This window comes from Hippocampus zosterae, chromosome 1, assembly GCF_025434085.1.
Source record: "Hippocampus zosterae strain Florida chromosome 1, ASM2543408v3, whole genome shotgun sequence".
NCBI classification, from domain to species: domain Eukaryota; kingdom Metazoa; phylum Chordata; class Actinopteri; order Syngnathiformes; family Syngnathidae; genus Hippocampus; species Hippocampus zosterae.
Window position 1 is genome coordinate 959,674 of NC_067451.1, and position 16,016 is coordinate 975,689.

Genomic DNA, 16,016 nt, shown 5'->3' on the forward strand with positions numbered 1-16,016 from the left:
CCAACGAATGCCATCGATGTTGCTCTATTTTGACCCTCTCAGAAGTTGATATTTGAACACAACAATCTCAATAGCCACAGGCATGTATTCTTTATCTTCAGCCTAAAAAATATACCCGTCGACTCAAGCAAAAATTTTCCTCCTTCTTTTTTTCGCATGGGTGTCAAACTCATTTTTGTCTCGGGCCACATTGTAATTCCCGTTATGGCCGTTATGAATTTTTGGAAACCATCTACCTTCACATATTACATACGTAGCGCACAACAAATTGACGGATAACTTGTTTGGAATTCAGAAGTCAAGAATAATAACTGGCATTGTGGCTTATATATGACCATTTGAAATTTTGGTTCAGACTTTAGCAAGCATCATGGAACTTGCCATGGGCCACATAAGATGACGTGGCGGGCCAGATTTGGCCCCGGGGCCTTATGTTTGACACCTGTGTTTTATCGCATTGACTTTGACAAAAGTTAGGAGGAGAAGGCAGGAAGGAAGGAAAGAAGGAAGGAAGCAAGATGGCACAGCACCGAGCCCAGAGTCTTCAAGTTGCTCTTGCCCGACTCCAGAGATGAAACGTGTTCAACGGGAACATTTCAGACGCGGTCTCCCAAGGCCAGTCTGCTCGCACACTTCGGCGGACCGGCCGGCACCGCGGGCCTCCCATCGTTTCCAAACGCCAATCATATTGCAAGCAGACCGGTCCGGATGAGCTGTTTTGAAAGAGTCGCCGTCGCATGCGCCACTTTCACCTTCCATCTTCCGCTCCTTCTGTTTGTCCTTCTGCCGGTCTCGCGCTGAATTAATTCCCATTTAGCACGGCTCCCTCGCTTTCATCGAACCCCCCGCCCCCCCCCCCCCCCCGCCCCCCTGTGAAAGACACTTGGGCGAAGGATGCGCTGCCGATTTGGATGGTGAACTCAAGGCGGTGTTCTTCTGCTCAATTCGCAATTGCATCAGGCGGAAGGACACTCGGAGGCAATCGGCATCGGCCGACGCGTGGAAATATGTCGCGGTTCCTCGGCAGGATGATAAATGCGCGAAACTTAAGCGCCAAATGTTTTAACAATAGGAATGAAAATGGAAAAAAGATACTGACTTTTGCCCTTCAACTTAATCAAGTGCATTCTCTCTTTTCCCGCTGCCTCTGACCTGATACGATTACTTTGTTACTCTCTTCTTGAGTACATTTTTTTTTTGTAAGCTATCAAAAGCTATTATCATTTTTCTCCCTCCCCTCTAGTTAGTATGTATGGACTGCATTTTGGATGTTATGAAGGTTATGACTGCATATCGCGTGTTTTCACGACCAAAAGGCGCACTTGAAAGTTTGCTCCAAAATGGATGGCCGCCGCGTGTACGCAACCGAGAAATCGCTCCGTAACTGACGCTACTCCTTTTACGCCCGACTCCTGGACAGCTGGGGGATATTTTAACTGAAGCTTGTCAGACAGAGAAATAAAATCTCTTTTTAAAAAAAAAATTTCCAAAGGGCGTTCGATGGTTACAAGTCCGCCTCGCAGTGCAGAAGTCCCGGGTTCGATTCCAGACTAGCGGCCTCCCTGCGTGGAGTTCTCCCGCTCGCTCCCTGCGCGGCTTTTCTCCGTGTACTCCGGTCCCCCCCCCCCCACACCCGACCCCCCACCTTGCAGAAACATGCCCCCCCCCCACCTTGCAGAAACATGTTATCATTTTCAATTCGTCATCTAACGTGTTTGTTTGAATGCAAATTTCTGTATTTCGAAGTGCGGGGCAGCGATGACTTTTGGCCTTCCTCATTTGTGCGGTCCCGTCAAACCCATTTTGAAAGCAAGTTAAGTTAGTTGTAAAAAAAGCGAGAGGGAGGAGGAAGGGGGAAGAGAGATAAAGGGGGGGAGCAGATCGACACCACAGCTTGGGGATCAGCGTGGGGCCATGCTTGTTACTTCCAAGCGTCCTTTCCACCGGCGGGGGCTTCCAACCGCTTCCCGCACCTGAGCATCTGCGGGGCACGGCCGGGCGGGGGGTGGGGGGGGCCTTGTCGAGAACCATGAGCCTCGGCGCCTCTTTAGCAGCCAAGCAATCTGCTCGGTGTGATTTCGGCCTCTCTGGCGGGACCGCCGAGGGCGCGCACAACTGCCCCGCCACCCGCGGTGGAACATGCTCGCCCATCGGCCAACATAGTTGGAGCAAAACCATCACGGTTTGGTTTTTCGGAAACACTTGGCAACGCTTGGCAAAGTCGCCGGCAAAACTAGTCCCTGACTTGGGTCCATATCTCTTGGAACCAATCTGCCGAAGAGGATCCGGAGACCCTCGCGTCTCCTCCCTTTTTCCCGGGCAAAAAATAAATAAAATAAAATGCTGTAGGCATATTGCGTGCGGATGAACAGCTGTTTGAATTAAATCTGCAAGAGTGAGCCTTGGCAAGGCCGGCTTTTTCGAGGCACTGTTAACGAACGGATTTGCAGTAAAGTCAAACCGGATTCTCTCAGCCTGGACATGTTTCAGTTAAAATTTTTGACAAGTGAAAACCATCCGTCGGTCAGTCCAAATGTTTTTAGTAACTTTTTGGGGGGGGCGGGGGCTGACCAAACTCAAAACGTAATGAAGTCCCGATGAGCGTTCCACTGTTAAATTCCTTTTCAGTTGACTAGCATTTCATTCAAATAACAGTCATGAAGCGTCAGAGTCCTATTTGAACAATTTCCGTTCAAATCGCTTTTTTGCAACCTTTGTGTTATAAAAGAACTGAACTCAAATAGACTTCCCGAAGGGCCGGAAAGATTTTTTTTTTCAATGACAAAGGTCCATTCATTGAAGTGGTCCAGGCCTCATACGAGTGATCCTGAAATCTGCTTTTCAATGAAAGCAACACAAATCTTGCATCTGTTAAAATGCAGCTTTTCATTTTGATATTGATTGAAAAGAACGAAATAAAACCGATTTCAGATTGCAGAGCGTAATTATTGGTCCAGTTGGAGGGACGACGAATGCCCATTTCCTAGAGATATGTTCCTTGAGCCGGTCCTTGTCCTCGAGGACCGGCTCGAGGACCCAGGGGCGGTCCTTGGTACTCGGCCTTGGCCTCGGGAGTCAAGTCCTTGGCCTTGGCTTCGGATTGCCGGTCCTCGGACACAATGAGGGATTAGAGCCTCGAAACACTTGTATAAGGACCGTTATACAAGTTATACAAGGACCGGCAGTTTAAATAGTGTGTAAAGCCTTTCTGTCACAGTGGTGTCCTTTATTTTGTTATTTTTGCAGAGTCGTCACGTTTGTGCGGTCGCACTAGAATGTTTGTGTCAACCAAGTAATTTGCGTTACAGCTGGAGTCAATATATGTCGGCAGTTCACTTTCGGGTTTGGCCGTTGCGATTTGGAGTCCTTTTGCTCGATTCCTGAATGCTTTCTCATGTTTGTTTGTTTTGAATATTGATAATACATAGTTTAAAATCATGGTTGATTTTGAAAACGCCGTGCTATACATGGTCGTTTTTTTCGGCTAAAAACACCTGATTATACATGTTCGTTTTTTTTGGGTTAAAAATGCCTTTCTGTACATGGTCGTTTTTTTTCGGCTAAAAACGCCTTACTATACATGGTCTTTTTTTTCGGCTAAAAACGCCTTACTATACATGGTCATTTTTTTCGGCAAAAAAAGCCTTACTATACATGATCGTTTTTTTCAGCTAAAACGCCTTACTATACATGGTCGGTTTTTTTTCTGCTAAAAATGCGTTACTTTGGATGGTCGTTTTTTTTCGGCAAAAAATGCCTTACTATACATGGTTGTTTTTTTTCGGCAAAAAACGCCTTACTATACATGGTCGTTTTTTTTTCAGCAAAAAAACGCCTTACAATACATGGTCGTTTTTTTTCTACTAAAAATGCCTTACTTTAGATGGTCGTTTTTTTCGGCTAAAAACGCCTTACAATACATGGTCGTTTTTTTCTACTAAAAATCCCTTACTTTAGATGGTCGTTTTTTTCGGCTAAAAACGCCTTACTATACATGGTCGTTTTTTGGGGCTAAAAATGCCTCACTATACATCAGCGTTTTTTTCGGCAAAAAACGCCTTACAATACATGGTCGGTTTTTTCGGCTAAAAATGCCTTACTATACATGGTCGGGTTTTTTTTCCAGCTAAAAACGCCTTACTATACATGGTCGTATTTTTCTGCTAAAAATGCCTTACTTTAGATGGTCGTTTTTTTTCGTCTAAAAACGCCCGATTATACATGTTCGTTTTTTGGGGTTAAAAATGCCTTTCTGTACATGGTAGTTTTTTTTCGGCTAAAAACGCTGTGATGTACATGGTCGTTTTTTTTCGGCTAAAAACGCCATGCTATACATGTTTGTTTTTTTTCGGCCAAAAATGCCTTACTGTACATGGTTGGTTTATTTTTTTTTTCGGCTAAGAATGCCTTACTATACATGGTCGTTTTTTGGGGGCTAAAAAGGCCTTACTATACACTTATTTTTCCCAGTCTGAAAAGCACAGTTTTGAATCTTGGACCATATTTGCGCCGCTTTATTTCGGTAGCGTTTGCAGCGTTGCGTGAAAGCAAGCGTGCGCCCGCTCGTGCTTCGCCAACTCTTTTATTTCAAAGTGACTGTGGCAGTTTGGATTACAGTCATAACCTGTTCGCCTTGTCTTCAGATGGCGAGGCTCCTCGGACGCAAAGTGCGGGGGCCAGCTTATAATTAACTGGCCTGCCAAATGCTATTCTATATTATCAAGGTCTTGACAAAGTGCAAGAAAGTGGCAGTGTTCTTGTTGCTAGGCGAATAAGGTCGCCATATGGCGTGCTCAATAACTGTTATTTCAACCATTAAAACACAACATGTAGTTGTGCTCTCATCCACTGCGTCATAGCGTGTGGTTTATTTGCAAGATACACACATAGACACACAGTTATAAGGGAAACCATTTCTTTTTCCCCAAGGAGCCGCCGGTTCAAAACATTCTGCACCTGACAGAGCAAAGCAGCCCCAAAAACATAATCGTGGTCAAGCTTTCTGACACCAGGCAACTTACACTTGCAATTTAGTTGTACCTCACAGATTCAAGACACCCAACGCCTGATGCATCAGGCAACGCCACAACATAACGCGCTTGCTCCATGTTTCATTGTTGGTAGGGCGTTTCAAGCAAGTTCAGTGCCCAAGATGGATTTCTCCTTCTTTCTCTCGGAATTATCTCAACATTTTTGTCCACGTGTACATCGAGGTTTTTGAACTGTGCCGAAAATGGCCGTTTTGGAACACAGTGAGCTTCGGCAAGAACAAAGATTCTTCAAAACTCGCTTGTATTCTTTGGCGTTCGACTCAGCATGACTTAGATTTGTTCTTGATTTTACTGCTTGGTGCTTTCTACCGCCTTTATTACCGATTCGTCTTACTGTTTATTGTGTATGTTAAATCGCTCCATGTGCAGCACTTTGTATGCAGCGATGGCTGTTTAAAAGTGCTCGAGAAATACTCTTGACTTGACTTGACTTGACATAGATTTGTTCTTGATGTTACTGCTTGGTGCTTTCTACCGCCTTTATTACCGATTTGTCTTACTGTTTATTGTGCATGTTAAATCGCTCCATGTACAGCACTTTGTATGCAGCGACGGCTGTTTGAAAGTGCTCGAGAAATACTCTTGACATAACTTGACTAGATTTGTTCTTGATTTTACTGCTTGGTGCTTTCTACCGCCTTTATTACCGATTTGTCTTACTGTTTATTCTGCATGTTAAATCGCTCCATGTACAGCACTTTGTATGCAGCGACGGCTGTTTGAAAGTGCTCGAGAAATACTCTTGACTTGACTTGACTAGATTTGTTCTTGATTTTACTGCTTGGTGCTTTCTACCGCCTTTATTACCGATTTGTCTTACTGTTTATTCTGCATGTTAAATCGATTTTTGTTTGAAAGTGCTCCAGAAATACTCTTGACTTGACTTGACTTGTTCAGTTGTTGTTGTTCGTGTTTACCTAAGCCTTGCCTCCAATGATGCCATTTCAGCGGGTTCATAAAGTACGCAAAAAAAATTGTACTCCCGATAAGTCTGTCCGGTAGAGCCCCCACCCAGCCTGTTTGAGATGTCTCCATCTGCCAACACTCCCTTTTTCAAACGCTCACGATCATTATCAGGCTTCTGCAAAACTTGCCAATGAGCGGATCGTTTTTCGATCTGACTTTTCTGTATGCTGGAACTTGATCTTTTCAATATTTCAAGCATGTTCCGGGGTCAGAAACACGGTTGGGTGTGTTTACAAAGTCACATCGACGGGTCTCCCAAAGGACATATTCAAGTTGTTATCCCATGAATTACTCTGTGTGTGTGTGTTCATGGATGCAAAGCACCCTTTTATTTCATCCAGATGGAAGGTTTATTCCATAAGGAGCTGTTAACTTGCGCTAATCTTGGAAATTTGGATATTACGGGTAATAGAGATGGAAATGGCATTCTTCTAATATTACCTTTGCCACTCGCAATCACGCACGGCGCATTAAATGAATGATTAGCGCCGAGAGCTGTTTAGCTTGAATGTCACCTCTGCAGGTGTCAATCTCCAAAGGTTCAAGAAGATGGATGCAAATGCATCAATGCTCCACCGAGAGATGACGACTCAAGGCGCGAGGTGTTGAAGTTGAACGATGTGCACGCGACTCGACGGTTTGCCTCACGGCCAATCGCGAGAGAACGAGCGGAGGCGTTGTTGCCGATTCCATCCGAGCGCGGCGGGGGGTGAGGGGGTGGGGCCCTTGCACGAGGACCCGTCATCGCCGACACGCTTTTGTGCTGGTGGTGCGCGTCCCCTGTCATTATTCTCTCTCCACAATTACCGGCGAGTCACGCCTGAATTTTTCGCCGTGACGGTAAATGACGAAAATGACAAAAGGCTCTTTTTGCGGGAAAGCGCAAAAGCTTTCTCGGGCATGATTGCGTTGCCCAAATCTGTCGGATGTACACGAGGACCCTATAGAATGCCTTCCGCTATGCGGTATAATCACGTCTGCTTGAATGCTTTGTTTTTGCTTTAGGCACAGGCCATTTGCTTGAGTGCAAATCTCTCCCTCCTTATTATGACTGTAATAGTCAAAAAATAAATTGTATTGCTCAACAGAGACCTTTTCATTGCGAATCTTTGCGCGGCGAACCTCATTTGGCTTATTGTTTTCATCCGAGCGAGCAAGAGATTTGTTTCAAACAGATGTGGGAAAGTAGAGTACTCGCACACTGTACTGTTCTCCGTGTCAGCCATTTCCGGACCCTCCTTTCAAAACGTACCTGGGATTGAAACTCTGGACTCTTCAAATACATGAAAGTATGAGTACAAGTACTGATTTAACACCCATACATAGCGATGTTTCAGGGTGGGCGGGCATTGCAATAATCCTGCCAAGATGTAAAATAAAAATGAAATACCCAAGTACAGATCCCTGCGGTACGATAATCAAGTATTTATGTTTCCTTTCTACCCAATGTGAGCAAAAGGTCAGCAGACCCTCAATCGGGGCCCATCTTCATCAGTCACAATCAACAGATCTTTCCCTCAAAAACTCCCGGAAGCATCCAAAGGCCCGTTTTAGTTGTGAGGTTTGCGGCGGTGGTGGTTCCCTAACGAATCCCTGCGCGGGCGCCCCGCCGCCCTCGCACAAAGCGGAACACAGTGATTTGGAGTCTGCGCCAACCCTGCAAAAGACGCTGATAGTGATCGGTGTGTACAGTATTTGCCCGACTGGAGAGAGAAAAGGTGCTGTCGGAGTGGAAGCGCTGCAAGTTCCTTGTTAGCGGGCCGTTTGACCTTTCAGATTCATTTAAAATCTTCCTTTGACAACGGCATGCTCCTGGACGGATGATCAAAGGATACGCGCCACTGGGATTCTCTCTTGGGTAGACGGATTCAATTGAAAGCAGGGGCGGGCCGACTTTTGTGCTCAAGGGCCCGTGGACCACCACCTACTTTGGATCGTCTCACGTTCCAAAGACAAGGCTTAGGACCCCCGAGCAGGGAAACTAGGCCCATTTGGCCGATTTCCCGACGGGCTTCTAATAATAACTTCCTCCGAGGGTTGTTAGGGAATTTCATCTGGAGGAGATTCCCTTAAAAGCAGAGGAAAGACGCCGTCTGCATGTACAAGCAGCCGACGCGCGTGCTCAGCGGGATTATGGGCCAATTTGTTGAGTGCGAAGAAGAGCAACCGAGGTAGGAGCCCTCGAAATCCTCCAAATCATCACACGCCAGCTTAAAAGGGAGGCGTCTCGGGAACGCCGCGAGAATGCTGCAAAGCTTGATTTCCTTGAGACTGAAGTACACCGGTTGAGTCGGTACTTGTAGTCCTTCGACTAAAGTCCAGAACTTGAGCCCTTTTGCCACCTGTGCCGATCGGCGTAACGCGATGGTTGCGTCTGATCCCTCAACAAGACTCCAGAAATCGTGGCTTCGCTCCCATGTGCTAGGTGTTAGCTAGCTCTTTTCCCCACCGTCCTCAGGGGGACCGCGCCGGCCAGGCCTCCCCGATGATCGGGCACGCGGCAGGGGGGTGTCATTGTGGCAAGAGCCACCCACGGCGGTAACACAATTAGGCAAATTACTCGCTCGAGAGGGGAAAAGGTTAAGGCCGCTGGATTAATCCAAACATTAACTCCACAAGGAAAAATGACAGTAGACACTAAGAACGTATTGTTCTCGTGTTTTTTGTTATTGGAACGTGTCCTTGGGTGTCTTGAAAGGCGCTTATAAATAAAATGTATTATTATTATTATTATTATTAGATTCAAAACCTTTGTTTTAAGATGATCCAGGCTATTTACAGTCAAAATCACATTCGGACTAAGGACACACATCATAACACGGGGATATCAAATGTACAACCCCCCCACCCCCACCACTACCACCAGCTTCCCCCTCCCCAAAAGAAACGGTGACATTTTGGTTCCCCTAAGAAAAATACAGTCATACCTCAGTTTTCAACCATACTTTGGCTGTTGTACAATCAATTTGTTTGAAAGCCGAAACCACGTCTACCCGAGGAAGCGTCACTTCCTCGTGTAAGGAAGGCGAGAGGACTCGAGTGGCGCATTCAAGCGCGCTCACTTTGGTCGAGAACTGATTTTACGGTCGTAATCCGAGGCATAAAAAAAACTCAAAATTTTTGGGTCGAAACCGATTTGGTCAAGAACAGAGCCAGCCGTTTGAAAACCGAGGTTTGACTGTCCATGATGATGTCGAACCACCCCCCCCCCCCACACACACACACACCCCAGCTCAAATATACCTCCCGTTAGCAGGAGACGTACAGGAAGCATATTGGACAAATAATGGCTCGTCGAGCTATGGGTCGTGACCGAAAGAACGAGATCCCCGATACAAGCGGCAGAAATGAGTTTTCTCCGCAGGGTGTCCGGCCTCTCCCTTAGAGATAAGGTTAGAAGCTCGGTCATCCGGGAGGGGCTCCGAGTCAAGCCGCTTCTCATCCACATCGAGAGGAGCCAGATGAGGTGGCTTGGGCATCTGATTCGGATGCCTCCTGAACGCCTCCCTCGTAACGGAATGGTCTGAAACGAGCCGAGTGCTGCAGCTGCCCTTAAATGGCTACTGATTGATTCTGATCGGCAACAGGTGTGTCTGTGGGAGGGGAAAAAAATAAAAAACATGAACATAATTAACACATAAAATATCTAAGACTGAAGTTCGAGACGCCCCTCGTGACGCTCGGTATCAAGTCCATCGGCACCTGCCGAAGAACTCCCGGAGGGGCGTCGACAAGTCTGATGAGGCGTCCCGGTGGCCGCGGCTTTTTCATCGGCCAGTCGTGCCCTCGCGCTCGTCAGCATCTTGATATCCGGCCAGCTCGTAATTGGCGAGCGCTTCAGCGGAGCAAACAAAAGCCATCGGCGCTTGATTAGTCCCTAGAAGGCTTTTGTTGTGCATAATGTTGCTTCTTCCTCTTTTCTTCTCGCTTTTTGTTTATTATTGATTTTTTTTTTTTTTTTTTTTATCCAGTCCGGAGCATTTGTTCAACACCGCTCAGTTGTATCAGGTGCCAAAATAATGTTCAAGACAAACAAGCGCTCTAATCTTCGAAAACAGCACCCATTCAACCCCTAGAGGGAATGTCGGGAATGTCTTTGAAAACGGCTCTACCGCCGTCGACCGTGTGATGCAGGCGAGCCTCGGGGGGTAAGTCGAACCATACCGGGGGGGAGGAGAGAAAAGAAAAAAAAAACCTCCACACAACAATAGCTTTTAACTCGCGACGGAACAAACCACGCGCGAGCTTGCCTTCAAAGCTCGCCCACCTCTTTCTGTGGTGAGCGAGCGCAGCAAGAGGAAGAGCGAGATCGCATTAGAACAAAGTCAAATCTGCCTTTTGTGAAATGCCAAGACAATTAGCGCATTCTCATTGTGAGCCCCTCTTCCCAAAATTGTGGCTCGTCAATCTTCCACAACGGAAGATGCACGAAAGATTTCGCATTCGGGAAAACTTCCATGGTCATGGTCAGTCCATCCAAATGTCGCCGGCGTGCTTTAAGATGAGCTGAGAGTGACGCTTCTGCCATTCGAGGTGTCGAGTTGACTGTATGTCGCTGCCGAATCGTTTGGCGTAAAACTCAAGCGCTCAAGATTGCGTCTTGAGAAGAACTCGATCTCCCTTATGTGACCGATTTCTGTTTTCACCAGACATTTCGGTTTCGGTTCTCGTGCCGATTTTATATCCAGGGCCGCGCTTGGAGAATCGCCAAGGTCGCGCTAAACAATCCAACATTTCTCCCCGATCACAATTAAAAAGAATGGAGATGGGAATTATTTTTAGAGGTGGCTCTTTGTTCCTGCTTTTTGCATTTCACAGTTCAAGACGATTTATCTAACCGCGGCGCTGCGTGGCCCGCAGCTATTTTCCACACGGGCAACCGTGAAGTCATATTGACACGAAACATATGGTCGGCCCCCTTTGGAGATATACTCGCAGCCCCACCACCCCCCCTCCGCCGTTTCACTTGTCTTAATGAATAATACCGTGGTGGATTCTGGCATCTGGAATCAGTGAAAATTTTTCACCGGCACCAACGAGCACGAATTACTTTGCCGCATCTCGACACGGTGCGGCGGCGGTGGCGGAAGACGATGCTTGCGAATTTCATTTTCACATTGCAAGGATGAGGATGGCCAAGTCATTTCTATCCACTGGTGGCAAAGGCCTCCTCTGCTGACCCACATTCACGAGTTAAATTCTTCGATTTGTCGCGTGGAATTGGGTGAAGTTATTCCCAGAAGTGTATTCTCTGCACCGCCTTCAGTGTGTGAGTGTGCGGGTGTGCGGACGTTAGATCCACGAATAAGTGCAACTGTAGTCACGGTCACTGGCTGCTGGGAGATTTGTCTTCTCTCCAATTGCTTTTCATGTGTTTGTCTGTCATTCATTCATTCATCATCTTCCGAGCCGCTTGATCCTCACTAGGGTCGCGGGGGGTGCTGGAGCCTTTCCCAGCTGTCTTCGGGCAGTAGGCGGGGGACACCCTGAATCGGTTGCCAGCCAATCGCAGGGCACACAGAGATGAACAACCAACCACGCTCACACTCACACCTAGGGACAATTTAGAGCGTCCAATCAGCCTGCCACGCATGTTTTTGGAATGTGGGAGGAAACCGGAGCACCCGGAGAAAACCCACGCAGGCCCGGGGAGAACATGCAAACTCCACACAGGGAGGCCGGAGCTGAAATCGAACCCGGTACCTCTGCACCGTGAAGCCGACGTGCTAACCACTGGGCTACCGGGCCGCCCTGTTTGTCTGTCATCTTCTTTCTAATCTCCCAAGTCAACTCCTGACTTTGCTTCCTCTGGTCCGTGCTTAGTGCGGTACACGCCATCTCGCCAAAACGGGACAGTGACTTCTCGCCACCCCTTAAATAGGCTGACTCACCGATTCAGTTTGAAGACGTATTCGCGGCGTCCGACATTCGTGCAAAATTGGAGGGACGTGTCTATGAAATCGGAGAGGATGACGGTGTCCGATTTTGAGTCAAGCGCAGGGCACAAACGTCGTCCGGCTCTGATAAAATCAGAAACAATAAGCACTCAGCTTGTGCGGAACATTTAAACGGGATCTTAAAGTGCCATATTTCCGACATTACACATATCACGATATTTTGGATGTTGAATTTCGTCCCCAGGGTGGCCCGCAAGTCCAGTGGTTAGCGCGTCGACTTCACAGTGCAGAGGTACCGGGTTCAATTCCAGCTCCGGCCTCCCTGTGTGGAGTTTGCATGTTCTCCCCGGGTCTGCGTGGGTTTTCTCCGGGTATTCCGGTTTCCTCCCACATTCCAAAAAAATCCACACACACTAAATTGTCCCCAGGTGTGAATGTGGGTGTGGATGGTTGTTCGTCTCTGTGTGCCCTGTGATTGGCCGGCAACCGATTCAGGGTGTCCCCGGCCTACTGGCCCAAGACGGCTGGGGTAGGTTCCAGCACCCCCGCGACCCAAGTGAGGATGAAGCGGTTCGGAAAATGAATGAATGCATTTCATCCTGGGCAGCCCGCTAGTCCAGTGGTTAGCGCATCGACTTCACAGTGCAGAGGTTCCGGGTTCAATTCCAGCTCCGGCCTCCCTGTGTGGAGTTTGCATGTTCTCCCGGGCCTGTGTGGGTTTTCTCCGGGTACTCCGGTTTCCTCCCACATTCCAAAAAAATGCGAGGCAGGCTGATTGAACACTCTAAATTGTGCCCAGGATGGTTGTTCGTCTCTGTGTGCGTCTCTGTGGAGGCTCGGGTAGGCTCCAGCACCCCCGCGACCCGAGTGAGGATGAATGAATTTCATCCTAGCACGTGAATTTTCTGGGAAATCAGAAACGAATCACACAGGAACCATCCGAGATGGGCAAAGGTTCGAAAAGAATTCTCTTCATTTAATAAGCGCGGCTTCAAATAAATTCAAGTAGGCGTCCGACTGCCTCGCCCTCCGCAAGTCACTGTCGGGCGCCATATGCTTCTGGTCATTGGAACCCGTCGACCCGATGACATCGACAACAAGTCCATCTTGCGGCGTATGTCGGCTGATCAATGGCGGGAAGCGAAAGTTGCACCGGGCAAGTTGGGATGGACGTAAAGGTGTCGGCGAAGCGGCAGGCCAGATGGTCTGAAGCCAAAGTCACTTTCCTGAGTGGGGCTGTCTCTCGTCACCTTCTTGCTCAGACCGTCCGTCCAAGCGCCTAAGAGGCGCTCCTGTCCGAAGGTCACCTTGCACCGACTTTGGTGGGGTGAGGATTTACTGCTTGAGCCGGGAGTGATTGAAACGCCAGTAAGCAGAAAGAATCAAAGGCCGATTTTGCACGCCTTTGTAGTATTCGCCTTGGTGTTTTTGATTTGTTGGCTTTGAGTCAGAAACATTCAAGTAAAAAAGCCCCCCCCGTAGGCTGAGCCACTCGTATGAGCTTCCAGCGTGCTATCAGCTCATCTTTCCAGAAATATACTCTTGCAGATTTTCTCCAGCCTGACATTTCTCTCCGGTATGTTTTGACTGACAGATTGGGAGTCTGCTTTTGGAGGTTTTTTTAAAGGTTGACGGAGACAGACTGTCTCGGTTCAATTTGATAATATTTCTGGAAGTTTGTCGGGAGATAATGACTTGGAAACTTGAGAAACAGCACACCGGCGCTCTGTTACTGCGCCTGGACTGTTGTTGTCGTTTTATCGGCAAAAGCGGGGTGTGCAACTTAGCAGCAATTAAGCGAAATATCGGCATCTTCACTCCCTTGCGATCAAAGTCAGGGAGGTCCAATTCTCCGATATCTGGAAAAGATTGCGAGGAATTATCCCGTGGTGTGAGGCTGTGTTAAGAGGGATTTGCTCTTCCCCAATTTAATCCTAAACATAACCCTCCAAAGTAGTCCCTCTAACCCGAAACTTGTAACGAGCCACTCGTTCAAACTCTTGGATATTTGTGCTCAACATTGAGTTATGTTGGACTCTGGATTTTAACGTAAATCAAACCGCCAAGTCAGCAAGAGTCGCTCCGTCTCGGTAGTCATCGTCCTTTTGTCAATTTGAGTCCGCCGCACACGCTCAGAGCAGTAAGCAAAGTGTTTCAAGCTCCCTTAGGATGTTCAAATCTTCAAATCCTAAATCTTTTCCGCACACCAAAGTCACGCCAGCCACAAAACGAGCAGACGGATATTGATGACGGCGCAGTTCCAGTTGGGTGTAATTAATGCCCAGGTTCGACGGGAAGGACATTGACAGCAGCCTGGGCCATTTATCACCAGCGGCCTTGCTCATTCGCGCCCGATTGAGCCCTCGGAGGAGCGAGCCGGCTGAGCAGAATCTTAACTGCCGGCTCAGGAAGACAAGACCCGGAAAGCCAAACGGTCGGTCCGGTCTCCTGTCCGCCTTCGATTTTCTTCTCTCCGTCATCGTTGTCCACGAGGGGGGGAAACACACGGATCGGCCAGGATCCTTAAGGAAATCCGTCTCATGAGTAGATGAAGTAGCTCCGGAGAACATTTTTTTTTCCATTGGCCATCGGTGTGCCTCAAGACAAACACTTAACGCACATAACGTCATGGCTGCCAAAAACGGAAAAATCATTGGCACCGCCCTACCCACTCTTGAGGACTTGCACACTGCAAGAATCAAGACAAGGGCACGTAAAATCCTCCTGGATCCCCCGCACCCTGCCCACCACCTTTTTCAGCCACTCCCCTCAGGCAGACGCTACAGATCCATGCGCACCAAATCCAGCAGACACTTAAACAGCTTCTTCCCTCGAGCTATTAACTCCTTAAACAGTCACTGACGTAGTCACTCCTCTTGTACTACAAAATGGTACTACAAAACTACTGGTTACTCTAAAATGGTTCAATGATTTTGTTGTTTACGATGATACTAGTGCAGCGTGTTATACCGGAGACAAATTCCTTGTGTGTTCTACATACTTGGCCAATAAAGATGATTCTGATTCTGAAAAAGAACACCGAACAAGCAACAGGGAGCTTACGCTTCAAGGTTTTGTTGGGAACAAAGGCGGACAATTTGGGAGATGATGACGGATGCCGTTTCAAAGACCAACAGGCAGTCTTTTGTGTGCGGGTTTCAATTGTTCGTCGCGGATGATAAATTCCAAACGCACGCAACTGTCTCTTAAGAAACACACGACTCCATCTCTGTCTCTTCTTTCCGGAACTTTGGTTTGTTGAGTCTTGCTGGACTGTTGTGGAACCGAGCGTTTCTTTGCGAAGCCTCAGAGAACGAGTTCTCGACGCGAAAGCGGCGCCTTTACGTTGTACGTAGTCAAGTCTGTGATGTTTTTCTGCTTCCGTCAGCAGATCACCGGAGGAGACCTTACTCGGATGTCCGCCGCATCCCCAACTTTCTGCCCCCCGGAGGCCACGTCTGTCTGTTTTCAACCCCCGCGTTGACTCGCGAGGAGCTGTCACCCGCGCTCGGCTTTTCAGGCTCTCGGTGTTGGTCCTCGGCGACGGGGTGGGTGGCGACGGTTGCGAGATTGGCCGGCGTTGGCACGCAAATTTGCGGGTGGGCGGCCGCGGGGGAGCGGACGCTAATCTGGAGTGCCAGGTTGGAGGCCTCGCACGGGCTGCCGTCGCTTCTGCGGATAAACACGTTTCTCTCTCTGCGAGCGACGCAAGCAAGCGTTTGCCGTCAGAATCGCCGTCGCCAATGTTCGGTCACAACAACTCGGCGCGGGCTCAAGACGAACTTAAGATAGACGACAAATATTGGTGTGTTGATCAAAAAATAAGCTCTGGCAAAAGTACTTAATCGAAAAATGCACCACCTTCATACTCAAGTAAAATACAAGTACCTGATAAAAAAAAATCTGTTTGAGTGCAGTCACCAAGTCTTTGAAAAGAATGACTTTCCCACCATAGGTCACGTTCGGCGCACGAACATGTGTTTTGTTGTTGCCAAGACAGGCCGTCCGCCGGGATTTCGACTGTTCAACGTCATCAAAAAAATCCCGGCGGGCTCATGACTGGTACGTTGGTGCATTAGCGCCGGTGCAGCCCGTGTTTGTG